Genomic DNA, 19,446 nt, shown 5'->3' on the forward strand with positions numbered 1-19,446 from the left:
AAGCAAGTCTTCAAAATAATACAGTAATTAATATTATTGTTACCTGAAATCAAGTCCCTTAAACATTTCCAAATTTTGGTTCCCTCATCAGACAATTGGAGGAATAAGTATTTGCTCCTCTTAATTCTCAAGATTGTAAGAAGAACACAAGGAGAAGCTGTATGTGAAAAGGAAACAGTAAGCATAGCAGTCCATACCTGCATAGCGTGTAGCATGAGTCCTGGCCAGGATTATGTCTGTAAACATAAGTTACACCTTTCAACCTTCTCATAAATACTCCACACAGTTATTTTGTTATTATACAGACCATACATGTACGTTTAATTCTTATAGAAGAGTCCCAAGCAGAAATCCCTAGGAAGGGCACAGGTGTAGGCCTCTTGCTTGTTTCACACTTATTTGAGACTCGTATATACTTCAGGATCGTACTTCTGCACACAAAAAAGTCAGTTCTCTATAAATATTATAGATACGCATCAGAGAGTCAGGTGTTTTCAGCCTAAATGCAACCCAGAGTGTTCCCCATGGTGATGATGTAACTAAATCTCAGCAACCTTTCTCAAATTTGGCTTGTATTTATGGTCGGTATGGGAAAATCAATATTTGATGTCTGTAGTTTTAATAGAGTCAATAAATGACATGTATGGATTGCTTTTATAAAAGAGCCCTGCTGCTGTGTATTAGAGGAGAAGGAAGCAGCAATCTTTCCTCCAGCAGTCAAGCGAGTAGGTTTTTCTACATAACAGCAGAAAGATCCTACCTTAAAAGATAGGGGAAGAAATGTATTGTTTATCTATCTCTAGGCTTTAAAAGATAAGTAACTGCCTTGGGTAAACTGACACTTTGTGGAGGGACCATAGTTAGAGAAGAAATTTAGAACTCTATTCTCCTAACACATAGGTTTCACAGAAGTTACCGATCTGGGCTACATCCCATCTAATAAAACTTTGGTGAGAGAGACTAAACAGTAAAGAGTGTGGCCTCCAGAATAGGAGACCCTGGGTTCAAATCCAGTACCCTTGCTCAGGCTATATAGCCAGGGTCAATCTACTTAATGTTCTTGAGCTTAATTTTTTTTACGTTAAAAATGGGGTTGGGGCTTCCCTGGTGGCGCAGTGGTTGAGAGTCCGCCTGCCGATGGAGGGGACACGGGTTTGTGCCCCGGTCCGGGAGGAACCCGCATGCCGCGGAGCGGCTGGGCCCGTGAGCCATGGCCACTAAGCCTGTGCGTCCGGAGCCTGTGCTCCACAACGGGAGAGGCCACAGCAGTGAGAGGCCTACGTACCACAAAAAACAAAACAAAACAACAACAACAACAAAAAAAATGGGGTTAATACCAACACCTACCTCATGGCTTTGTTGTGGAGATTAATAATAAATCATTTATGAATGGCATCTAGTACCAAGGAAATGCTCAATAAATATTACCAATTTTCACAGTGTGCCGGACATCATGAGAATCAGCAGTGGAAACAACGAAACCTTCCTTAAAATTTAGTCTAAGGTGATGGGGTCACAAGGAGCTAGGAGAGGTCCAGATGAGGTGGGAGAGATCATCAGGGGTGAGACCATACTGGGCCTTAAAGGCGTTAGGAAGATTTTGAGTTTTATGACTCGTCAAGGTACTGATAGACTTAATCATTTTGTACTCTGTCCACTATACAAATTGTGAATTGAAGGGGGCAAATGTAGGTGTTGGGAGACCAGTTGGGAGAGTATTCTATAGCACAGAAGAGAAAGGTTAACAGCTTGATTTAGAATGATGGTGATGGACATGAAGAGAAAAAGAGGGATTCAAGAGCTATAGGGAAGGTAAAAACAACAGCATTTGATGGACTGGAGGTTGGGCAGTGAGAGGAGAGACGCATCAAGAATGACTCCTGTATTTCTGACTTGCATAGCTGGTTGTTCCTCATGCTGTTCACTGAGATAGCAAACACTGGATTAAAGCGAGACTGGGCAGGTGTGTGGGTGTGGTGTGTGGGCAGGTGAATATCACACTATTGGTACCCACACTGGGGTTGAGGTTCTTCACTATATACAGAGATATCTGGCTGGGTATTTATCCTCAGATGGATAGTCATAACCTATTATTTTTCTTCATCTTTACTTCTCTCTTAATTTCGTGGGCTCTGGGCTAGACAATTTCACACCCTAGTTCTGTGAATGGCCTCATCACAGACTTTTTTTTCTTCTTTCTTTATTTCTCCTGCAATTTTTTCCTTTCTTTTTCCATATATAGTCAGCCGCTTTTTAGGAACATTAGCTAGTCTCCAGATTTTGTGATCATCTGTTTGTTCTATTCCCACCTAACTGAGCTCCTCTAAACCCACACTTTGCTCTTTTTTAAGGCACTCAAAATAATTACCCCAATTAACAGATCAGACTCTGCTAAGGCACTTTTTTCCAAGCAACGTATATACGTGTTGAGGAATTTTGCTCCATTCCGCTCCCGATACTTGAAAAAAAGAGCTCAAAAAAAAATACTTTCCTTACAGTGGCAACAATAAAAATCCCAATAACAATGAACCTGGGTACACATGTGACCTTGACAATACTGAAATTAATATTCACTTTGCGATTCCACTGACATTTATCACTGAGAAGCACCTTTAATGCCCTTACACATACACGCGTGCAAAGGGAAGATTGATCATTGCACAGGGCAGAAAACCTAGTTGTCCTCTATCTCTAAGAAGCATCTAAAAGGCTCCCCGTCTGCTGACTGAACCACCCTGAGGATTAAGTTTATTTTATTTTATTTTATGTTCAGTATTCAAAAGATAAGAAGTTTATTAACCACATGGAAGATTTGGGCTTGTTCAGAGATAGCAGCAGGAAGACAAATAGTCTTCAGCAGTAAATCATCTCACAGAAGTTAGACAATGACTTTAAGTAAAACTGAACACAGGAACATGGATGTACTATTCTCTATCCAAAGATTCCTTTTATTTCCCCAACCCCACCTCCTTGGCTTAAATTTTCATTTGTGCCATAAAGTTTCAGACCAATAGGAAAGAAATGTCTTTGACTCAAACATTCAAAGGCCATTGATGATAATGTTCAGTAAATCTGGAGTAAAATAAGGAAAATAGTGGTTAAACATGACGCTATTTAGATAATATTCAGAAATACTTAAGAAGATGGATTTGTTTAACCATTGTATTTCAATAACTCCAAAACTCATTTTAATATCAGATTGGCAATCTTTTTGACTTCCTTGTGGCTGGGTATAAGACATAGGGAATATATCAGTCGTCCCTGTCCTGTATAATGTGAGGCATGAATACTCATATGTAATTTGAATTTTCTAGTAGCCATATTAAAAAGGTAAAAATGAAATAAGTGAAATTAATTAAAAAATATATATATAACCTAATATATCTAAAATACGGTCACTTCAAATCATAATCAATATGAAATGTGTTAATGTGATAGTTTACGTTGCTTATAGTAAGTCTTTAATAGCCAGTGTGGATTTTACTCTCTCAGGACTCCTCAATTTGGGCAAAAGCCACATTTCAAGTGCTCCACAGACACTTGTGGCTAGTGGTTACCATACCCAACACTACAGAAGTAAGAAATGCCACTAGAATAACTCAAGAACTTTAGGGGCTTCCCTGGTGGCACAGTGGTTGAGAGTCCGCCTGCCGATGCAGGCGACAGGGGTTCGTGCCCCGTTCCAGGAGGATCCCACATGCCGCGGAGCGGCTAGGCCCGTGAGCCATGGCCGCTGAGCCTGCGCGTCTGGAGCCTGTGCTCCGCAACGGGAGAGGCCACAACAGTGAGAGGCCCACGTACCGCAAAAAAAAAAAAAAAAAAAAAAAAAACTCTAGAAAATTTAGTATTTCCAAAGAGAGTGGCAAAATTACTGTAAGAACATTAAATTATCAAAAGAACAGAGAACAAATCATACTCCAAGTGATAAAATTAATCAAGCTGTTGGCATAATCTAAGATGTGAGTGATACGTTCAATCTATTATTACACTGTTATTTGTGGTTTAAAATTATATTAAATGATGAAACATAACCCAGAAGGGGCATCAAGTCATTTCTGGGGATCCTAAGCATTTGGTTAGATTGAACTACAAGTCAGTCCCTCTGAAGAATGGAAGTGATAATAATAATTTTTTTATTTCACTGCAAGGTAGTAGGAGAAGACTTTGAATCAAGTCTTCAGCAGACAGCAGACTGAAGGTTAAGCTCAAGTGATTTACAGTAGGGAGGAGAAATGATGTCCCTAGCATGTTCTTCAGCGTGGGGGTTAGCATAACTCACTCAGACTGGCATAAGCTCAATAATGCTGGGATTTTTTAAATATTATACTGTTATGGCAATGTTTTCTTGAATAATAAGAATTTTAACTCATTACAGAATTGTTCAAATGCAGTTAGCTTTCAGCTAACTGTTTTTCCATTTCCCTGAAATTATCACGGCTAATCTTGACACACAGACATGCGTTAGCACTGTGGTAGGAATGTCATGCCATGTTCTAATCACAACTCTGACAGTGTTAGTTTTGTCGCATTTAATTTCGTCACAGCTAATGGAGGAGTTAGGTTGGACCAAAATTCTTTTTCACAGGATGTTTCACAGGTACAGGGGATTGCTATGGGCTGAAGTTGAAAGATTTCAAGGTGATGACACGCAATTAATGCTTTGGGTTGTAGCTGTTAAAACCAAAGTCAAGGTGCTGCCATCAATGTTCGCGAGTAAAAGATCATGGCGTTTTCATCAACTGAAGGTCAAACAGAGGAAATCTGAGGGTGTGGCCAGTGCCTGCCACAGCTCATGCTGGCAGCTTCTGCAAACTGTTACTCAGCTGATTTCTTTCACTTGCTAGTTCGCTTCGGGCCACCTAAGCAGTGCGCAGTCCTTAATATTCAGAAAGTACTGTGTCCTACAGCCTACAAGGCAGGGTTAGAATTCTGGAGAGCGGAAGAAGGTAGGAACATATCAAATATGATGTTAAGGAACTAAGGGTACTTTTAATATTTCTCTGCTTGAGAGACAATAACTGAAATTATTTTTTAAATGAAAAAGGTAGCTTCTTAATTTTTAAAAAATGTGTATATTGTTGAGGATTTTTGCATCTATGTTCAACAGTGATATGGGCCTGTAATTTTCTTTTTTATGATATCTTTGCCTGGTTTTGGTATCAGGGTGATGCTGGCCTCATAGAATGAGCTTGGGAGTATTCCTTCCTCTGCAATTTTCTGGAATAGTTTGAGAAGGATAGATGTTAACTCTTCTCTAAAAAAAGGGTACAAATGAACTTATTTACAAAACAGAAGCAGAGTCAATGTAGAAATATGGTTACCAGGGAGTAAGGTGGGGGGGATAAATTGGGAGATCGGGATTGACATATACCCTCTACTGTATATAAAATAGGTAACCAATAAGGACCTACTGTACACAGCACAGGGAAATCTACTCAGTACTCTGTAATGGTCTATATGGGAAAAGAATCTTAAAAAAGAGTGAATAAATGTATATGTATAACTGATTCACTTTGCTATGCACCTGAAACTAACACAACATTGTGAATCAACTATACTCCAATAAAAATGAAAAAAAATGTCTGTATATGTATGCATATATGTATATGTATGTGTGTGTGTGTGTGTGTGTGTGTGCATATATATATGTATATAATAGTTTTCTCAGTCCTCACCCACATTACTTGGAAACTTACTAACAATCTATATGATTTTTAGGGAAGTTTATGTATTGGGTTGAATAGTTTCCCCCATCCACCGCCCCCTGCCTAATTCACGTGTACCCAGAAAGGCCTTTGCAGATATAATTACCTAAATTAAGGTGAAGTCATACTAGATTAGGGTGGGCTCTAAATCCAATATGACTGGCATCCTTATAAAAAAAAGAAGACACAAAGGGACATGGCCACAGAGGGGAGAAGGTCATGTGAAGATGGAAGCAGAGACTGGGTGATACACCTATAAACCAAAAAATGCCAAAGGATTGCCAAAACCACCAGAAGCCAGGAAGCAACAAGGGAAGATTTTTCTTCAGAGGGAGCATGCGTCTGCTGACACCTTGATTTCAGATTTCTAGTCTCCTGAACTGTCAGAGAATACATTTTTGTTGTTTTAAACCAGGCAACATGTGACACTTTGTCATAGCAGCCCCAGGGAACTAACACAGGCAGGATAATCCCTATTTTAGGAGAGAAAATTGAAAATCAGAAAAGGTAAGTGACCTTCTCAAACACATAACAGCAATATACAGAGAATGTCTCAGTCTAGAACCCAGGTATTTCGTATATTGGTTTAGTGTTACATCCATTTTCAAAATGAGGAAACAGATTTTTTGTAAGCAGAGTTATCTAACATAAATAACCCTGGATGAGCAATCTAGACATAGATATAGGCCTGGTGATACCCGCTGTGTACTGACCCATCCTACGACTGGCCTTAAGCTCCCTGATCCCCAAATTTATTCTTTGTATAACTCAATGATTGAAATCAGCTATCTCAAATAGACTTTATGAACTTGACTTTATGCTTCAGATCACTGGGTGAATGTTTTGGATTCTGGGTACCCTGAGTTAACGGGGTGTATAAGATTTCCCAAGACAGGGAAAAGGGTAAAGAAAAGGGATATTACAAACCGAAACGCAAACTCCTTGTGACTTCTGTAGTCTTTACTTGGACCTATAAACCAGGCTTCCACTGATAAAATCCTGATGCCATCTCAGGGAATAAGGGGACTCAACGTCTGGGTCATTTCTGAACAGACATCCTATTAGAATTCAATCTCCTGTTTAATGAACACAGGCAAAGGACATATCAGAAAACAAGCTGGTTCTGGGCTAACACTTATTTTGGCACTAACTAGCCCCCTTTGGATTGGTTTCTTGGAAAATCTTGGCAGCAAGAAGACTGGGCTGTGCATCTGAGGCATCCTTTTAGTCAATTCTCCCTTTCTGGGATCAGCCAATCAAATTACACTTCACTGGCCTGCCAGGATGCTTTCTAAGAAGGATGCTTCTCTGTGATTGACAAATATTTGAGTGTCTTCTGAGCATGGCACTGTGCATATCCCTGTAACACATGAATCAGGGACATGTAGGGCACAGATATTTTATAGTTGACAACATGGAGAATTTGCCCCTGTTACTCCAACTGTTCAGTTTTGCCACTATAAGAAGCTAAATACTGCATGACCTTGGCCGTTGGCTAGCAGTATGTGGCGTTTTCTTTTATTTTTCTATTCAAAATATTGGGCACCTTCTTTGAACTTACAGTCTAATTAAATAAATAAAACCTGAATCCATTTAACAGTCAAACCTAACTTTTTATTTATTTATTTATTTATTTATTTTTTTGCGGTACGTGGGCCTCTCACTGTTGTGGCCTCTCCTGTTGTGGAGCACAGGCTCCGGACGCGCAGGCTCAGCAGCCATGGCTCACGGGCCCAGCCGCTCCGCGGCATGTGGGATCTTCCCGGACCGGGGCACGAACCCGTGTCCCCTGCATCGGCAGGCGGACTCTCAACCACTGCGCCACCCGGGAAGCCCAAACCTAACATATATTTTTAAAAAGTCTTGATTTGTCCCTCATGTCTCTCCCCTCCCCACACACCCTCCAATTAGCCTCCTCTCTAGCTCCCACTTCTAAAATGAAAATTACATCATGTCACCCCCTCCTGTGCAGATGCCTCTGCACTGAGAACTAATCCACCTTCCTTACTGTGGCTTCAAGGTTTCTCATGCCTGGGCCCTGCTACCTGTGGGCTCCTCTCTTCACTCCCCCTCTTCTTTGCTCTGCTGCCACACAGTGGTCCTCTTCCTCTTCCTCTCCAGGGACTTGACACTTGCTGTTGGCTCTGCCTAAAATGTGGCTGCCCGAGGTCTTTGCTGGCATCCCTCCGAATTCACTCCCAGGTCCCCTTAAACGCCTCTTCTTCAGAAAGGCTCTCCTGACTTTCCTTTCTAGAATCACCTCTATCCTTTTCATTCTCTATCTCCTTAAACTAGTTTATTCTTCTGCATGCTTTATTTTTATTTGTTTATTGTCCCTTCCTATTGCTAGAATAGAAGCCTCATAAAGATAAACATTTGTCTGTCTTTTTTTTTTTTTTTACTGCTGAACTCCCAGTGCTGAGAAATACAGGGTAGCCCACTAGGGTCACACAATAACTATTTGTTGAAAGAAAAAAATGAATGAATGAAAGACGTGAACAAATTTGGAGCGGGAAAAATGAGCTTATGCAGACTAACGGATCCATGGGGTGAATTAGCCAGAGTGGGCTTCTGCTTTTCAAATCTTAAATAAAATCGTAAAATCGAAATACAAGAGACTTATGAAATAGCCTAAAGAAGAAAGAGAGCATTTCAAACACATGTCAGCAGCCCATAGATAGAAATGAACAAATTATGTGCATGTTAAGGAACATGACTTCATGAGAATAATCAGAATACAGCAGTGATGGAATGCAAGATTATAATAGCATTAATTGTGGACTGAAAAAGTGCCAGACAGCAGGCTAAGTATTTTATGCTAAACACCTCATTGAATTCTCAGGATAATCATTTGAGGATGTACTGTTTTGTCCCATTTTACGGATTTTTCTTTTAAGTTTTACAACATCCCTGCAAGATCTCCCTATTTTACATATGAGGAAGCTGTGGTTTAGCAAAACCAGCTCACCCTAGTTAGCTAGTAAGTAAAAATGACAGAATTCTAATCCAATCTGATTTCTGAATGCTTGTTCTCAACTACCTTTCTCTCTCCTCCATTCTAAAGACCCGGAACACTCATTACAGATTCAAATAAGGTGGTAATGAGCAGGCTACCTGCATTAATCACGGGCTCAGAGTTCCACTATTCGACTTCCAGTTAATAAAAGGCCATGATCATTTCCTCTTGGACACTGGTGGCACCATCTTGATTCCAATTTTAACATCGTACATTGAAAGCAGTAATTGTGTGGCCTCATCTTAAAAATCTTTCAATTTCAACCCATGGAAATCCCCTGTATCTGTCAAACATCCTGCGGTCAGAAATTCTGGCCCAGTTTAAACTCAATATTGGATGTGATATGGGGCTTCCCAAGGTGGGAAGATTGGGCTGAGACCCAAAAGAGTTTTCACAGAACAGGGAATAGTTGTAGGTATTATTCCCCTCAGCTGTGTTCCTACAAAGTAGAAATAATATCTTTATTAAAACAATATAACAATGCAGGAACACTGGAATCAGAGAATAAGAGTTAAAGTCAAATTATTATCCTTTTGTGTAGCACATAAGATACTTCAGAGTAGGCAGAATATAACCTGCAGTTAAAAGAGTCCATAAAATAGTGATTTAAAAATGAGTTTCACTAAAAGTAGAACTACCATATGACCCAGCAATCCCACTACTGGGCATATACCCTGAGAAAACCATAATTCAAAAAGAGTCATGTACCACAATGTTCATTGCAGCTCTATTTACAATAGCCAGGACATGGAAGCAACCTAAGTGTCCATCAACAGATGAATGGATAAAGAAGATGTGGCACATATATACAATGGAATATTAGCCATAAAAAGAAACGAAATTGAGTTATTTGTACTGAGGTGGATGGACCTAGAGTCTGTCATACAGAGTGAAGTAAGTCAGAAAGGGAAAAACAAATACCGTATGCTAACACATATATATGGAACCTAAAAAAGAAAAGACAAGGTTCTGAAGAACCTAGGGGCAGGACAGGAATAAAGTTGCAGATGTACAGAATGGACTTGAGGACACGGGGAGGGGGAAGGGTAAGCTGGGACAAAGTGAGAGAGTGGCATGGACATACATACACTACCAAATGTAAAATAGATAGCTAGTGGGAAGCAGCCACATAGCACAGGGAGATCAGCTCGGTGCTTTGTGACCACCTAGAGGGGTGGGATACGGAGGGTGGGAGGGAGACACAAGAGGGAGGAGATATGGGGATATATGTATATGTATAGCTGATTCACTTCGTTATAAAGTGAAACTAACACACCATTGTAAAGCAATTATACTCCAATAAAGATGTTAAAAAAAAATGAGTTTCACTCTTTATGGGTTGGGTATCACATGAGGATAGTCAACTATAAATTTCTTCAGGTGCTACTTTCTAAAAAGTACTATCATGTTTCATACTAAAACACAAAATGTATATGTGTGTATATAGATGTATGTATATATGTATTAAATTATATATTATTTATATGCTAATATCTTATAATCCTAACTTTAGGTTAAAAAAAAGAGGAAATAAATTTGATCCCACAGTATGATTTAGAACAATTTATCTGACTATATTTTCTTCAAAAATTTCATCTCTAAACTTTTGGATACTATTCTGCCCATCTTATTTTACCTTCTATCTCTCCAGCACCTTATAAAAGGCTTGACACATAGTAGGTGCTCAATAATTGCTTATGGACCATTCAGATAAAAGGGCTGTCAAGATGAGAGAATATATAAATACATATGAGTAAAAATGCTATATTCTCTGTGTGTCTTTACTCTTCTTCACTTCATGAACACCAGCTTTCCACAGAATCCAATATGACTGAAGGAGTCCCATTAAAAGAGCTTAGCTCAGCTGTTTTATCTCTGAAGTAGAGTTTTATTTGGCTGCTGCAGCATGACGACAATATCCCTGATGATGCTCAAGCTCTATTTTGCTCTAATTCAGTTTACCAAGCAACCTACTTTCGTTTTCAGTAGCTACATAACCAAACGAGGCAATTAAACCCAAAACAAATCTACCTTTTTGGAAGCTCATTATCCCAGGCTAGATACCCATACTCTCCAGGAACTTCTCATTATTATGACACTCTCTTGTCATCTTTCTTCACACTCCCTAATAGCAGTCAGAAATCTGTAGCTTTTTTCTCTATACTTTCTCACCAAGTAGATAGCTTCTTTAGATGTTTGGTTATACCAGTGGAAGAAGCTTGAATTATGCTTTGTGCTCAGAGAGAGTAACAAGGAACCAGTAGAGGCTTTTTAGGGGAATTGAATTATGCTGTACCACTGATTAACCCAAACAACAAGTCATCTTTGTCCTTCATCCTTAATTTTGCACTGAAAGATATATATATATATATATATACATATTATATATATAAATATATATAATATGTATATATTTTTTTTAATCTGAGAAAATATTTAGGGAGCTTTGAGAAACTAATCAGAAAATATGTTCAGATCTAGATTCTCTGGTCTTTTAAAACTTAATCTTTCACATTAATTCAACACATAATGAACTTTTTCAACTTTCAAAGGGGACTAATCTATTAAATACCTTTTTAATGAGTTCTGCTTAATTAAAATAGTTTACACTAGACTAATAGTTCCTTGGGAGTCAGGACATTTTCTGACTTGCTTTTGTACCCTCATGTACTAGCAGAGCATCTAGATCAGGGGTGCCCAATAGAACTTTCTGCAATAATGGTCATGTTCTCTGTGCTGTCCTATACAGTAGCCAGCAGTCATATATGAACTCTTGAAATGTGGCTAATGAGGTGCTGAATTTTTAGTTTTCAATTTTATTTAAATTTTAAGTGTTACCTTGACAGATGTGGTTAGTGTGCCTGCCTTTTAGAGTTTATATTACATCAATACATTGAAATGTAAATAGGCACATGTAGTAATGGTGATTGTATGGGACCATGAAGTCTAGGACATAGCACAAAAGAATCATTTTGAATGACTGACTGACTGAATGAATAAGTACAGAATGACTCACCTTTTGCTTTCAATTTTTCTAACGTGATTAAACAACCCACACTCACAAGCCTACCTCTAATTCTTCCAGTAATATACATCATTGTAGAAGATATAATACCTCGCTAATTGACCATTAAATCCAAATGGGGGCTTCCCTGGTGGCGCAGTGGTTGAGAGCCCGCCTGCCGATGCAGGGGACACGGGTTCGTGCCCCGGTCTGGGAAGATCCCACATGCCGCGGAGCGGCTGGGCCCGTGAGCCATGGCCGCTGAGCCTGCGCGTCCAGAGCCTGTGCTCCACAGCGGGAGAGGCCACAACAGTGAGAGGCCCGTGTACCGCAAAAAAAAAAAAAAAAAAAAAAAAAAAAAAAAAAAAAATCCAAATGGATTCCTTAAGCCTTCGTTGCCGGGGATACCATACCATAAGCCTTTAATGTCTCTCATCTTATACTTGTAATACCTGAAAACATGTTTTGCAATGAGAGAATATTTAAATTATACCAGCATTTGTGTGTTACCTAAAAAGATGAAACATCAGTGCTTATATTTCTTTCTTTCTACTATTAGTCTATAGCCACGTACACGACCACAAAACTGGACCAGCTGATTGGCTCACGGTCAACTTCTCCTCCACAGTCATCCCAAATATTCACTCAAATTACCATGCAGTGCAGTCAGTAATTGGAAACCAGTTTAAGTGATACAAGAAATTAGCTAGCCAGAACTGTAATTTACTTGGCTTGCTTAATTTATAGAATCATGATGAATAAACACTGCTGATACGTATCATCTCCACCACCAATTAAGTACAAATCAGATTCTACCAGCAAATTTTAACCAGCTAGCTATTCGCAAAATGGCAATGCTGTGACACATGTTATGGGATAATAGAGTGTTTTCTGCTCATAAAGCTTCAAATTTTAGTTAGGGTTGCAAAGATGTACAAGAGGCAAATTAGACAACAAACCAGTCTACAATAGCGTGCTAAGTAAGAGGGAGGGGATGATTAGGGGGAAAGTAATAATATACGTAAATGGCTGATTGCATAGTAATCAAGCCTTATTACCTTAGTGATTACTCTAGAGTGTCCCACTTTGGTTGTCAGTGCAGGGCAGTTGGAATTATGTTTCCATTTGATCCCATTAGGGGCAGGCAACTTCTCTCTATTGAGTGCCTACTAGATGCCAGGTAAGACTCAGGGGCTTCCCATATGTTATCACATTTCATCTTTACAACCTGGGAATGAAACTGAGAAGGACCCTGTGGGGCTCCTGGGCACGGAAGCCTTTTTGGACCCTGTTTCTTGTAGGCAAGACTCCTGCCTCGATGACCTTCCCTGAGTTCCAAAGGGCAGATGCAAACAGTTGGTGGTCAAGGGAGGCCCAGCCACGAAACCACCTGAGGCAAAATTAAATGGACCAGAGAAGCTCATCAAGATTAAGAGTCAGACCACCTGAGACCCTGCACACACCCTAATCCTGTCAGCAACCCCACCCTTGAACTATTGCTCTAAAACTCCTCATCAAATCCTCCTAGGTTGGGATACATAGTGTTTTGAGGCAGGAGTCTGCTGTGTCCCCCTTTGCCTGGAAAAATGATAAAGCTATCCTTTTCTACCTCACCCAAAACTTCTGTCTCCGAGATTCGATTCAGCACCGGTGCACAGAGAGGCTGCGCTTTTGGCATCAGGAGGAGGAGGGGTAAATCATTCATATCTCCAATTTATAATCAAGGACAATGAGGTTTCAAGGATTAAGGAACTTGTCCTAGGATATGGATAGTAATGTTTGGAGACATAATGTTCAGAGACTTTCCAGTACCCCCCATAACAACCATAGAAGTAGAGCTTTATTAGAATTAAAAAAAAAAAATCCAGGGACAGATGAAAAAGGCAAATATGTCTATTTCCTCTGTATAATATATTCTTTTTTTAAACAGTTAATTATCTTTTTTAAAATTTATTTATTTTATTTTGGCTGCCTTGGGTCTTCGTTGCTGCGTGTGGGCTTTCTCTAGTTGCACCAAGTAGGGGCTACTCTTTGTTGAGGTGTGCAGGCTTCTCATTGCGGTGGCTTCTCTTTGCTGTGCAGCACAGGCTCTAGGCACGCAGGCTTCAGGAGTTGTGGCAATGTGGGCTCAGTAGTTGTGGCTCGCGGGCTCTAGAGCACAGGCTCAGTAGTTGTGGCGCAAGGGCTTAGTTCCTCTGCGGCATGTGGGACCTTCCCAGACCAGGGCTCGAACCCATGTCCCCCGCATTGGCAAGCAGATTCTTAACCACTGTGCCACCAGGGAAGCCCCGTAAAGTATTTTTGGTTTTTGTTTTTATTTTTAGCCTGCACAGCGAAGCATGTGGGATCGTAGTTCCCTGACCAGGGATCGAACCCGTGCCCCCTGCAGTGGAAGCGCAGAGTCTTAACCACTGGACCACCAGGGAAGTCCTATTTCCTCTGTATAATATATTCTAAAGTCGATTTGGGGGTTGCTTTCACTCATCTTTTCAGTGTAAAGAATATAATGGACTAAGAATATTACTTACAACACTTAACTATAAAAGGGTTTTGTGGATAATTGGGTTGTGGTCTAGCAAATAGGCTCCCCGTTCTAACTCAAGCCTCCAGCCAGTATGTGGTCCATTTTAACATCCTTCATGATTAAACTGCCTTAATAGCATCTTAAAGGACCCCAAATAATAATTCAAAAATTCTCCACATGTGGTATGAAAAGATTAGACAAGTCTTAAGCACACAGGGACTTAAATCTGGCTGATAATACAGCAAAGAAATTATACACCATAAAGGCAGAGGGAAGAGCAAGGGTTTAGCCAAAGGAAGATATAATCAGGAGACACAGACCTTCCTATAAATCAAGCCTTTGTATTCTGGGTGATTATTTCATAAACTGGATCTTGGGCTGCTGATCTCTTTAAATGATTACTGCAGTACGTGTGCACTTTTCAGAAACAGCTGCTGGCTGATTTATATTTCAGACATGTTTTCCATCAGTGTTTATTCCTTGAGAATATGGTTTTCATAACAGAGTTGCTATTTTCAAATAATATGGAAACCTTGAAATTCAATTTGTATAAAAGCTATGTCATTTTAGTGTACAATTACTACATCACATTTGGAAAAACAGTGATAAAACGAGCAAGCAAACGCTAACCACACGAGACCCATTTTCAACAGATAAGATCATTTTGTCAGTGAGAGAACAATGAAAACGTCCCCCCACCTTTGCCTCTAAATTCTGCAATTCTAACCAAGTAATAAAATCAGCCTCTGAACTTCCTCTAAAAACACAGAAGGACGAGCTTATAAGAAGTCGAGAGAGAAGAAAGAGTAGGGAAAAGAAAGGGGAGGGAGGGGAGGGGGTGGGACGGGAGGTGGGGGGGAGTGGGGAGAGGAGGAAATGAAGCACAGGATCTCTAAGGTGTTCCATCTTACTCAGGAATTGGTGTATTATTGAGCAGGTTTGGAGAAGATGAAGTGTTCCTTATCCTAGAAATATTTTTAAATTGCTAAAATGGCATTTTGTGTTAACAACAGAAGATGAAATACACATGTTAGTCCTGATAACATAATTTATTTATCCTAATGTCTGTAATAAAGACAGCGAGTAAGCTACACAATACTCTTAATCTAAATGAACTGAAGGAGTTTACTGTTTTGCACATGTAAAAGATATTCTAAAGTACTGTTTATCTGGGCTGAACTGTTCCTATCTACCTATCTACTCAGCAAGAGATTAATTATCCAAGGACAATTATCCAATTCTTAATGAAACACAATCAGGTCACCCTGCAAGTAAACAATGGTCTGCAAAGGAAATAATCCTTACTCCATACAGTGGTAAGAAGAGAGGTGATTTAATAAAACAAAGGTGTTATTAAAGGCCAAAATACAGTTAGCATTGTAAGACCACTATCACTGCCCTTAATGAAAAAACTTCAAGATACTTTCAATGTTTCAAACCCAGAATGATTTTCTACTTTCATTTTCTGGAGAAAGATAACTTATATGAGACAACAATACCAACAAGTAACCTTTTATTCAGTTAGGTGTTTAGTTTTTATTTTATGCCTTATCATCATTTATGCTAATTTTTAAGCAAAGTAAATGCTTACAGAAACCAGCACCCAGTGAGTTATTCTACATAAATTCTCAGACTGCTTTCTGAATGAGGAAGAATGGAAGGTATATACAAAGGACCAAAGCAGCTGTCTTTGTAATAAAGCACTTATTTGAGGAGGTAAGCACAATATGATTAAGGCATAAAAAATTACCTAGACAATATGTGAGACCGAGCAGGACCCTACGGGGCTCCTGGGCATGGAAGCATTTTCATGTCCCCCGTTTCTTGTAGGGAACAGACTCCAGCCTCCATGACCTTCCCTGAGATCCAAAGGGCAGATTTGAACAGTTGCTAATCTGGGAAGGGAGGGGATGTAGAGACAAGGGAGGAACTGTCAAGGAACAATAGTGCAGCCTTGGGGCAGGGTCCCGCTGCTGCCTCAAGGGATACACATAACACTGCCTTTAAGCCCTTTATAGAATTAACACCCAGCAAATGAAGATGTTAGCATTCTTTATGCCAGAGGAGACCATCTGAGGCCAGACTAAAGGGACCAGAAAGTTCATCAAGAAGATTACCTGAAACAAGATTAAAGAGCCTAAACCCTGTACACACCCTAATCTTATCAGCAACCCCACCCTTGAACCACTGCCATAAAACTCCTCAGCAAATCCGCCCTGGTTGGTACACTTAGTTTTCGAGGGCAGGAGCCTGCTGTGTTCCCCTTTGCCTGGCAAAGCCATAAAGCTATTCTTTTCTACTTTGCCCAAAACTCTGTCTCCGAGATTCGATCTGGCACCGGTACACAGAGGCTGAGCTCTTGGCATCATATGCCTCGGCCGTCACAAGTAATGGGCTCATAAACCAATCTGTGATTCAGACTTTTAATATTTCATTTAACAAATTCTTACAGGTTTCCTTACTTGTTTTGTTGCTGTGACATATTTAAAATATTTGCTTCCTCAGGAAGCTTCTGAGAGCCCTAAGTGCTGTTACTTCATTACATACATATGCTTTCTTAACCTGTCAGACAGTGTAGAACAGTATTAGGAACACAGTGGGTGTTCATTAAACACACTTGTAAGTTGAATTATGCTATTGTTTTTACTTTATAAAGGTTAAGGCCATATGTGTAATACAAATAATCACAGACTTATTTTTTTGATTAATTATACTAAAAACGTATCATGAGTAATGTTTTTAATGAAATGAGGCGTTATTACTAGTCAGTATACAAATGAAAAAGACTTTCCTTCCCTTGGCTAGGAAATGTCCCTTTGTTTTTAAAAATGTGAATTAAAAAAATGCTGGGGGCTTCCCGGGTGGCGCAGTGGTTGAGAGTCCGCCTGCCAATGCAGGGGACACGGGTTCGTGCCCCGGTCTGGGAAGATCCCACATGCCGCGGAGCGGCTGGGCCCGTGAGCCATGGCCGCTGAGCCTGCGCGTCCAGAGCCTGTGCTCCGCAATGGGAGAGGCCACAACAGTGAAAGGCCCGCGTACCGCAAAAAAAAAAAAAAAAATGCTGGATATTGATTTTCAAACTGGATACTTAAAAATAATGGTATTAATAGAAGAAAAATAATGTTGCCCAGTCCTAGAAGTGAAACTGACTATGTAGAATTTTCATCAGAAATGTAATGTAATCATAGCCAGTCAGCCTTGAAAAGTACACTAAAAGAATTCCAGGGATAATAGTTGGATTAGGAAGTGAAGAATTCAGACGATCCATAGAAATTGGATCTTCTGAAAATGAACATTCTTTTAAAGTTTAAGTTCTGCCATGAGAAAACTGAACAAGATTGTTTTACAGAATTTTTTATGGGTTTTTCAACTATCATTCTGTATACAACATGGCATATACCATTTTCAAAAATACATATTTTGACTTAATTTGTTTTTATTCAAGTTTATTGATTAAAATACCAAATATTCTTAAAAGTTATTGATTCTGTATATATACGATCTGTGAAAAGTCATTGAAGAGGGGCTTCCCTGGTGGCGCAGTGGTTGAGAATCTGCCTGCCAATGCAGGGGACATGGGTTTGAGCCCTGGTCTGGGAAGATCCCACATGCCGCAGAGCAACTAGGCCCGTGAGCCACAACTACTGAGCCTGGGCGTCTGGAGCCTGTGCTCCGCAACAAGAGAGGCCACGATAGTGAGAGGCCTGCGCACCGTGATGAAGAGAGGCCCCCGCTTGCCGCCACTAGAGAAAGCCCTAGCACAGAAATGAAGACCTAACACAGCCAAAAATAAATAAATTAATTAATTAAAAAAAAAAGTCAATGAAGAAATTGATGACTCAAATTACATGTGAACATAGTCACTGCAAAGTGGAAATCAGCATTATCTCATGATTTCAATCCAAACAGCAACAAAACATTCTTAAGAAGAGAAACCTGGAAGTCGGACCAGCTTTGTGGGCATACGACTAACGAAGCCGCACAAGATCCCACGCTTAGGAGGGTCCCACGTGGAGCACGGCTTAACGCTCTACTGTAGCTTCTGGGTCCTGCAAATTATTTAGCCTGTCCTGCCTGGGAGGCTGCATTTTTTTTTAACATCTTTATTGGACCATAATTGCTGTACAATGGTATGTTAGTTTCTGCTTTATAACAAAGTCAATCAGTTATACATATACATATATCCCCATATGTCTTCCCTCTTGTGCCTCCCTCCCTCCCACCCTCCCTATCCCACCCCTCTAGGTGGTCACAAAACACGGAGCTGATCTCCCTGTGCTATGAGGCTGCTTCCCACTAGCTAGCTATTTTACATTTGGTAGTGTATATATGTCCATATATACACTGCCACTCTCTCACTTTGTCCCAGCTTACCCTTCCCCCTCCCTGTGTCCTCAAGTCCATTCTCTAGTACATCTGCGTCTTTATTCCCGTCTTGCCCCTAGGTTCTTCAGAACCACTTTTTTTTGTTTTGTTTTTTTAGATTTCATATATATGTGTTAGCATACGGTATTTGTTTTTCTCTTTGTGACTTACTTCACTCTGTATGACAGATTCTAGGTCCATCCACCTCACTACAAATAACTCAATTTAATTTCTTTTTATGTGATCTGAAACCTGTACATTACTATGCCCTTAAAGATGCTATGTGAGGTTTTATTTCTATGAGGCAAATATCTCTAAGACTTGTCCAGCTTAGTCATAACCCCACCCCCAACAAATACTTTATTGCAATTTGTCCTCATCTGGTCTTTGTAGCGTTGGCTGAGTGGAAGAAGGAACGGAGATTCTGCCCAGTGTGCAGAGCATGATACCAGCTGCCAGACTACGTCTCTGTTGCTCTTCTTCAACATATTGATTTCAAATCCTTAAGAACTGACCTAGTCCAAAGATTATTTTCTCATATGTACCAATGAAAATCTTTCTGATTTCTACTTCACCTTCTTCCAAAAGCATGTGAGGTGATTTTGAGGTTAAATATAGTTTTAAATAAAATGGTTGGGAATACAGATAAAATAGCATCATTCAAAAAAACAAAAACAAAGAACAGGAGTAGATGAAACTAGGTGTCTAAATCTCTAAATAATGTACTTTGTTACAAGTAGTCCTTCATGTCATTTAGCTGTTAGATCACAATTTTTTAAAACTCTGAACCAAATAAAGCTGGCAGACTACTCATCAATAATAATCTTTCCAA

General features: G+C 39.8%; 1 protein-coding gene across 1 annotated transcript in view; it reads right to left on the reverse strand.

The window, feature by feature from the left end:
- DCC (DCC netrin 1 receptor) overlaps window positions 1-19,446 on the reverse strand; it is a 764,559-nt gene that overhangs the window by 345,479 nt on the left and 399,634 nt on the right. The window lies entirely within an intron of this gene.

The sequence above is a fragment of the Lagenorhynchus albirostris genome, chromosome 14 (genome assembly GCF_949774975.1).
Source record: "Lagenorhynchus albirostris chromosome 14, mLagAlb1.1, whole genome shotgun sequence".
Taxonomy (NCBI): domain Eukaryota; kingdom Metazoa; phylum Chordata; class Mammalia; order Artiodactyla; family Delphinidae; genus Lagenorhynchus; species Lagenorhynchus albirostris.